Consider the following 9,522-nt stretch of genomic DNA (forward strand, 5'->3'; position numbering starts at 1 on the left):
TAGTCCAAATCCTAAACCTTACAACTCTTATTTTTAATTCTCAAATGCTCCTTTTGAAGCCGCCAAAATCCTTATTATGGTCAAGGATAACTTGCTGAATGCCTATTAGGCATGGCCTTCAACCAATAGGGATAAAGATATTTACTTTTAGCCTTCATCCATCCATACCTTGCTTTCATTCTTTCAAATAAGCTTTTTAGAGGTTTAGATCTTCATCTTTGAGTCCCAATCTTCTCCTTAAATTTTATACTAAATATTTAAATCATATATATTTTAAACACTATAATCAACATAGGTAAATCTCAAAATAAATTTTCTTACATCAACTCTTTTTAAATTAACCTACTAACCACTCTAAAGTACATCAAAATTTATAAATATATTATCTATTTTAGTTAATTTTTATATATTATAAAAAATTACAATACAATGTCATTGACAAAGTTATTTATTTATTTATTTATTTTTATTGAAATACCACCAATTTTTATTTTTATATTTTAAAAATTTCTATAAAATTCAATTTAAGGATTATTAGATGCTTATATTATCTATTCCTATTCTAAAATTTTCTTGAATAATACAATTTAATATTATTTTATTTTTTAATTATATCTTTTTTGATTTTATTAATAAAATGATTATAAAGAATAATTATTAATAATCTCCAAAAAAAATTTCAATGTAAATTCTATTTTAGCATTGAATACATATTTTTTAAGAATCTTCTTTAAATTAGTTGCTCCTTTAATTTTATAATTAATTTGCAAGTAGCTAATTTTTTTTTATTTTTTTATTTTTTTCTTAATATCTTTCAATTTTTTCTTCAATTTTGTTAGAATATCTTTCATTTTTATTCTTATAAAGTAATCTCATTTTTCTTATTTCTTTACTTTGCATTTAGAAGAAGTTTTTTTTTTTTTCTTATATTTTCAAAAATTTTCATCCTCTTATATTCTATCAAAGCTTTAGGTTACCTCTTAACAATATATGCATACACTAAAAAAGTATTTAGGTCTTTTTAGCTTATTATATCACTCATAGTAGTAATTGTTCTTAATAATAATTCATATAGTATCTTCTTTGTTTGCATGATGGATAAAGTAGATGACAAAAATATACTTAGTCCTATATTTCTATTGTTTTTACAATCATCATCCATCTTTGTACCATAGTTTGTAGCTTCCTTTGCTATAATATAACTTTTTGTCAAAGAATCATAGACTAATATTTTTATACTTCTTATTATCATAGTGTAATATGTATCTATATTACTTAAATAAAAAGAGATAAATAGAAGTAAATTAAAATAGATAAAAATATATTAAAAAGACAATATTTTTTTCAAGAGCTTTGAAGAAGTTTCTTGAATACAAATTATAAATTTAGACTTTTATAGATATGCAAAGTGGCTCTTAATACATGTGCAACAAGTTTTTTACTTTTAGAATGTTCAATTAGAAGTTATTTATAACTAGATACTAATGTCATAAGTCTTGCAATTCCAAAGAACCTTCTACAAGACCTTTCTCATAGCTAATAAATATAGACACCTCAAATAATTTTTTTTAAAAAATTCTTTAAATCTTGTAAAATTAATTTAAAGATCTTATATTTTAAGTACTATCTTATCAAGTCTCATTTTTGCTTTCCTTAATGCAGCTGTAAAATATTGAATAGTAAACATTGTTGATTACAAAGTAGGCATTTTTGTCTTAGATATTTGTGTTAATCTTTAAGAACCAATCTTTCTTTCTTTCTTTCTTTCTTTTTTTTAAAATATTTTTGGAAGTAATTCCATAGCCTCTTCTACTTCATTCTAATTTATTTTCAATTCTTAAGTTTTTTTCTATTCTTTATATAAAACTTCCAATTTCTCTTATAACTATCTATTAGCTACTTGAAGAAATAGCTCAACCTTCTTTAATTCCAATATTTGTGTTTTTTTCTTTAATAATTTAAAAAATTATCTTTCAAAGTTATTTAATAACTTTTATCTTAGAAAATCTTCTTAGGCTATTTAATCTATTAAGATGATGACTTTTTTAATAATTCAATCTCAATCTTCAAAGACATATTAATCTTTCAATGCATATATATATATATATATATGCATTGAAAGATATACATGCATATACATATGCATATATATGGTTTTACTAATATATTATATTATATGAATTCTTGCTTGGAAATGTGCTAGACATCTAGTTGTAGAAAAGATTTATCTAAATCCTAAATTTTTTCTTATAAATCAAAAATAGAAATGAGGTATTTAAAATTACTTGTCTTGACAATCTTATTTTTCTTAAAAATTCTAAACTCAATCAATTTAATATCTTTTTAATTCTAAATTCCAAATCCAAACAACTATAAACAACCTAAATAAATGAGTTCCAATATAACCTACATGAATCTTTAATAAACTTAAAGAAATTATAAAAAAAAAATTAAAAATTCTAAAAAAATTCTATATCCTATGAAATCCTAAAAAAATCTAATAATTTACAATAAACTTTTAAAAAATCCAAAAGAAATCCTAAAGAAATCTTTATTAAACCTTAAATAAAACCTATCAAATTCTAAAACCCATGTATTGTATAGATACAGATTGTTATATACAACAAAATTGAGTGTCATAAACCAATATCAAATATGCAATCAAATACAAATCACTAATGCACAATAAATACACATGTGAGCACTCAAATTGGCTCACTAGGAGAAAATCTTATTTTGACAAGTTGGAAGTACGAAAGGGTAGCAATCAAAAAGATTAGATTGCATGTTAGAAAAGAATTGAGGATGCATTAGAACAAACTATAAGAGGGATGTCAAGTAGGAAAATAACTCATAAATGTAGAAGGGAGGATATCCTTGCAAACTCGCATGCAGGGTTGTCATAAGTAGGCTATTATGATAATATATATATATATATATATATATATGCATACATACATACAGTGTACTCATATAAGAATTACAATAAGTGATTTTGTTTTAGTGTGTATAAGCCGCTGGCCCACCAAGCATCTTCAAAGAGACTAGCGACTAGAGACTTCAAAGAGACTTCAAACATCTTCAAAGAGTCGTCATAAGGCCATTCTCTAGCCCTTGTAATTAATGAAAAAGGGTTGTTCTCAACTACTCCCAAAACTTCTCGTCCACAACTAAGGCCAGTTTTCACACTGAATTAAGAAACAATTTCACAGCCTCACAACAAGGAGAGCGCGGTTGTGGCTATGGCAGGAGCCCCGTCTGTTGGAGCTTCACTAAATTCATGGCAATGTTGCTGACTGCAAGAACTTTGAATAGCAAGGTTGGAATTGTGAATAGTCGAGTCCACGCCACTGCTTTGTCTTCTGCGTTTTCCTCTTCATTTATTGACTTCTTGCCAATTAATTCCATCCTAGGTTGCGAAGGTAAGGTGAGAGAACTGGCAGGGAGTGTTGGTCGCAGCCGTTGTTGATCTAGCCAGTCTGCTTCTTCCTCCTTGGAATGCGGTGCTGGACCTCGCCGTCGTCACGATTGGACTTTGGCCGCCAGAGTGTCGGTGCTAGCTGGATATGTGTTATCTCCTGGGATGAGGTAGCAGCCGCGGATTGATCGTCGTTGGCGAGAGAAGGTAGCAACAGCGGGGGGATTGATCGTCGTTACTGAGAGAAGGTAGCAACGGCGGCGGGTTGATCGTCGTTGGCGAGAGAAGGTAGTACAGTTCAGGCAGAGCTTGCATTGTTGTTCAGTGTTGGCACAGGTGGCCGTAATCTTTCTCTTCATTTTATAATCTTCTCCATCGTTCGATGATCTTCTCCTTCATTTTGTAATCTTTGCCTTCATTCAGTGATCATTTCCTTTGTTTTGTGTTCTTCATCAAATCAGAAGACAACCTGTTGCGGTGAAGTGAAGTCTGGATTCCCTATTCTGGAGAAGAGATCGGGGGGGGGGGGGGAGGAGGGTGTTGAGGCGTGGAGGTGGGTAGTTCGGAGAGGTAGTGCGGGGCAGGCGTGCAGGCGGATGATAGCAGGCGGTTTCCTCAGGCGCCCAGGAAAGGTGTCGTAGTCAGTCGTCGCTTCGAGGCACCGGTGGTCTAGAGGTTGAGAATAGTAACTAGTGGTAGAATAGGAACCCTGCTGCTGGCCTGGGGGTCTCCGTGAAAACCGGAGACGCACCACCGCAGATCCGCATTTTACGGAATCCCTTTAATCGAGTGTAGCAAGGTATTGTGTGTACGTGATTGCTAGTAACGCATTGTTCATCTCTCGCGGAGCACAGTGCTCTGTATTTTGTGATTTAGAGCAGGATGGCGCATAGTATAGTAGCTGGCCGGACCAGAGCGCAGAACAGCAGTGCCAACACTGTTGGCCGCGACTCTGTAGCAGGGTCAATCGATTATGACGCAGAACATACGAGTAGTGGAGAGTGATCCAGGGCTTCAAGATACTATCTGAGGACACGCAAAGGTAGCTCAACAGTGGAGCGAGACATCAAGACATATGGAACAACGACGAAAGCAATAAACGGTACGAACCACCTATTGCACACCACTGGAGCAATGGAAGTAGCACCAAGCTCAAAGGAGATATCAACCCCAACGGTCGGATAATCAACAAAGAACGTCGAAACACCACAGGTAATCTCTGCCCCACTCAGTGGATTGTTGACAGGTACACCACAACATCAACAGGCCTCACAGGAGGACAACTAAGAGGAGATTCAGATGGAGATCACCCCTGATACCACACAAGCAAGCAAATACTTCCACACCCCGGGCACAAAGGAAACAGGAGTAATAGAACGTAGTACAAACTCATTTTCATTGGGGGAGGGGGGGGGGGGACACCCACAGGGAACTCCATATACTCCTACGGAAACAAGTACAAGACTCCAGGGCAAGAGCGGAACAAATCATACATCAACATGGGAACCTGGGATTGTGCCATAAAACCAATGAAAAAGAGGCAGTAGCAGAAATGGTGGGTAGAGTGTCCATAGTCCCCTCTTAAATTCATGGAAGAATTTTACGCAGAATACAACCTCGTTACCAAACATCAAGTAACCCCTATTTTCTTCTCTGACCCATCTATTGAAGGACAACCGAAAACCAGGGAAATAGATAGAGCGGAACCCGAAAGGTAGAGAGAACCACCACTGCACCCCATCCGACAATCCACGCTACTATCGACCCCGAAATCCGTCAGAAGTACAAAGACAAAATGCAACAACTCCAAAAATATATGGTCCTAGGAGTAATGAGAGAACGTAGCCCGGGCATCCGTAGACTTACAATATGGGCTAAAACCAAACTGCATCACTCCTTCAAGTGTCTCACTATCCGAGTTAACAACTATATAGATTTATAATTCACAGGAGGAAGGAGTAAGACAAACCTTAGTACCTATTCCTACAGAGTAGATAATAGGGAACTATGCTGCAACCCATGGTCCCCATACTATGAAGAAGACGAACTAGCATCACATAAGCAACTTAAAACAGCACTGTGGGCACAAATGATTGGTCTCCTCCAATCTCTCCGAACCAAAGAATTTCTTCACTAGATACTACATCAAACATTTGAGATACTTCTGATCGACGATGGAGAAACATGTAGGGCGAAACTATTTGGACCAAGAGTAAGGATCTTGACTGACAACACAGAAGACCTCCCTAGGTCAGTCTGGATCATGAGAATGGATGCGGATTCAGAAAAGGAGTATATGATCGAATACAGTGGATTTAGTGGACAGTGCAGCCGATGCCGCTCCTATGAAGACCAGCGAGCGAAAGGATTTTAGACCGGGAAAAGCAAAGGCAAAGAGAATCTGTTCGCCACACGAACTCGTCAACTGATCCCAAGGAACCTACAAAACAACAGAAGAATAGCAGAATCAGTTCGAGGAAACAAAGCTTCATCTGGCAGCCTAAAGCTAAATTAGTAGTCAGAGAAGAATGCAACCCTGTAGCAGCCGGGCACATTGGTTACTCAACGACCCAAATGCACTCTAATTTCTGGGAAGCCCTGGGCTGGACTTCACCGTCTGGAACAGAGTTCTCAGATGCTATCGTCCCCATATTCTTAAGGAAAAGGACCGATGAACTATATGAGACTCCAATCACCCACCAAGCTACAAAAGGAGGCCACCCACCAGAAGGGCAGGTGAGGGAGAGTCCTGTATCCCACCAATAGGATACGAGGGCAATGAATGAACCCATTTGCATTGCAACTTTGAATGTCCAAAGCCTGGGAAGAGACTTTGCGGGAATTAGAAAAAGAGAGAAATCAGGGAGTTCTTTTCGAAATCAAAACCAAGGCCCGACATCCTCTTATTCCAAGAGCACAAACTCTCGCTTGAGGAGTGGAAATCCAAGACACATCAAATCGACTTCTTGAATAGCACAAATCATATGGAGTGAGGCATCTTGATCAAATCATTTTTGATAATGTATTTATGGCCTTCAAAGCCATGTCTTAGACAAAAACTAATCAATAAGAATTTATACTCTTACTACTGGACTTTGAAAAAGCCTACAACCAAGTGTCGTGGACATTTTTACAACAACTCATGGTGCATATGGGATTTAGTCATTACTTGGGTCCAATTTACCATGACATTCTACATCCATGCCAATGCCACAACTTGCTTCAATGGCACATCAGGATCCAACTTCTCACTGGAACGGTCAGTCAGAAAAAGATGCTTCATAGTGTCCTATCTCTATCTTCTAGTTGAGGATGCCCTCAAATATATGTTGGATGATATCTATTATGAGATCACTAGCCTCACTTTCCCAGATGAAATAGTAACTACAAACCTAATGTTTATTGATGATTCAACATTCTATCTTGTGAGATTTGAATAAAATTTGTATAATACAATAAAAGTCATCAACTTATTTTGTCAAGTCTCAAGAGTAAAAGTCGATTGCGACAAGATGGTGGACATATAGCTTAACTCTATAGAGAGGAACTAGATATGGCAAAGAGATCCAAGCCTTAAATGGTTATCAACCAAGGGTGCTACTACCTACTTAGGTTTTCTACTAAGATTCGAGATAGTTCCTAAAGAAATCAGCAACAAGATCCTAATTTCAATGACAATAGCATTAAATGTGTGGAGAGTAAGAAGACTTTGGTTAGCAAGACAAATTCTAATTGTAAATTAAGTCATACTTGCCTCAATATTGTTTATCAATTCATGAACTAATATAACAAAATTTATATTCAAACAAGCAAGGGCTCTAGAAAGAAACTATATGTGAGGTATAACAGATGGAAAAAATACAAAAGCCAAAGTCCCTTGGACTATTGTCATTCAATCCACAATATATGGGGGCTTGAAGTTCTATGACTTGGCATTCCAAAAAGCAGCCCTTCTATCCAAGTTAATGGTATGTGCTTTGAAACTAGGCTATGAACCATGGAAAATCTTTGTACATCATAATATTGCACAAACTAGATTTGCAAGTGCAAGGTAGTGGCATGCAAACTCTCATTAGATCACAATAGCCTACTGACTACTACAAACAATTCAACTACTATAGCAAACTTTATTCTATATATAGATACAAATATAAAACGGATTAAAATAAAAAAAAAAACTAAGATATTACAAAGAAATCATACAACAATCGTTATTGAAAAACCATAGAATTTAAGACTAAATAAGAATATTAGAAATTCACTAAGAGACACGATTATACACATGGGATTAAAACATCTTTATGGTTAAAGATCTTTGGTACTTCCCACATTAAGATTGGATGCAACTAGAATTTCTCAAACCTAGAATTTGATCTTATATTCTATCAATATAATGTGAATAGGTTGTCATGACCATTCTTTAGAATCTTCAAGGTTGCTTCTCACTTGATCCAAGTAAGTGGATAATCTTTGAAACAGAAGGACCAATCTTAATAGTGTATTATATCATAGAAAGACATAAAGGTGGATTGAAAGTACATACATATAAGATTTTGTCAACCAAAGAATTCAAAAAAAAAAAAAAATGACTTAATAAAATGTCATCTAGCAATTTGGAACAAGCAAGGATAATAATCACAGCTATTGAAAGGAACAAAACACAAGAATTTAATCTGAAAGAGACTCTACTAGACTATTACAAAATATGGCTCTTTAGTTCTATATCTATCCTATACCTTATATGGAACCTAAATGATTGGCAATAGAAAGATATTTGATTTGTCAAAGGAGGTAACTTTTATACATATACAACAAAATTAGAATACTCCATAAGACTCAAATTAGAAAAGAGTGATATGAGAGGCATCATAAAACTAAAAGAACAAGAATATACTAATAATTAATATTGACAAATATTAACCAAAGTATGGAATTTGTAGCTACCTTCAAAGATTGCTACAATGAATTAGTTATTGCTAATGGATGGACTAATAATTCATCCAAAAACTCAAGATATGGCTCCAACTATTACTATCAATAAAACAACTCACTTACTATCTTTGAATTATATGTGCTATTTTCAACACCTTATAACTCCTTCATCCAAACTTATAATTCATCAAAAAGTATATGAAAAGTGTAGCTAAGAAAGTTTTTTCTCTAAGCCTAGTTGCCGGTCCTTTATTGCTCTTCGTAAGCCTATATTATGCTCCAAAGAGTGATAGTAGGTATGAAATTGACACCTTAACTTTGAGTATCTATAACTCCTTCATAAAAACTCCAAATCATACAAAATTTGCATCCAAATCATATCCTAAAATCTAAATTTCTAGAACCTAGCCTCCAAAGCTTGAATGACCTTAAAAAAATCCCTAATTCTAGTAAGGCCTCGGACAGCCTCCTTGAAGTCTATTGGACATGACATTCAACTAATAGGGATGAAGATCTTCACTCCTTGCCTTCATCTAGCCATACCTTGCTTTCATCCTTTTCAATAAGCCTCCTAATAGTTTAGATTTTTATTTTTAGACTCCAACCTTCTCTTAAGCTTTATACCAAATATCTAAAGCTTACATAATATAAACATTATAATCAAAATAGATAAACCTCCAAATAAATTTTCTCATAGCAACTCTCTTTAAATTTACTTATTAACCACTCTAATCTACATCAAGATTTACAAACATAATATATATTTTAATTAATTTTTTACATACTATAAGCAAGTATAGTACGACACTGATAACCTTGATATATAATACAAGAAATTAGCATGGAACTCTAGAAAGGCATGTATAATTATCTCCAATATTTCATAGAAAATATTAAAAACTATACTCTTTTAATACCTCTAGATCCAAAAAAGTCAATATGAACTAAATCAAAATCTATTCAATCTAAAGATAGTACTCTTTAATACTTATAAAAATAACTATATACATTGGAATGGCTTTTTGGAACTTAATAGATCAATACACTCAATTAACTAAATGATAAATCTAACTTCACAAGGTTTTTAGAAAAGTGTAGAATAAATAAGAAATATTTCTAATTATGACTAATAATAAATCAAAATGGTATTTTTTTTCCTTTATAACTATTTA

General features: G+C 33.9%; 1 long non-coding RNA gene across 1 annotated transcript; it reads left to right on the top strand.

Moving 5' to 3' along the window:
- The first annotated feature begins 3,164 nt into the window (after nucleotides 1–3,164).
- LOC112283149 (uncharacterized) lies at nucleotides 3,165–5,962 on the top strand. Its single transcript, XR_016503443.1, has 3 exons — nucleotides 3,165–3,319; nucleotides 3,414–3,706; nucleotides 3,880–5,962. It is a non-coding gene; the product is annotated as an uncharacterized LOC112283149 (long non-coding RNA).
- The last annotated feature ends 3,560 nt before the right edge of the window (nucleotides 5,963–9,522 follow it).

The sequence above is a fragment of the Physcomitrium patens genome, chromosome 6 (genome assembly GCF_059467195.1).
Source record: "Physcomitrium patens ecotype Gransden chromosome 6, ASM5946719v1, whole genome shotgun sequence".
NCBI lineage: Eukaryota > Viridiplantae > Streptophyta > Bryopsida > Funariales > Funariaceae > Physcomitrium > Physcomitrium patens.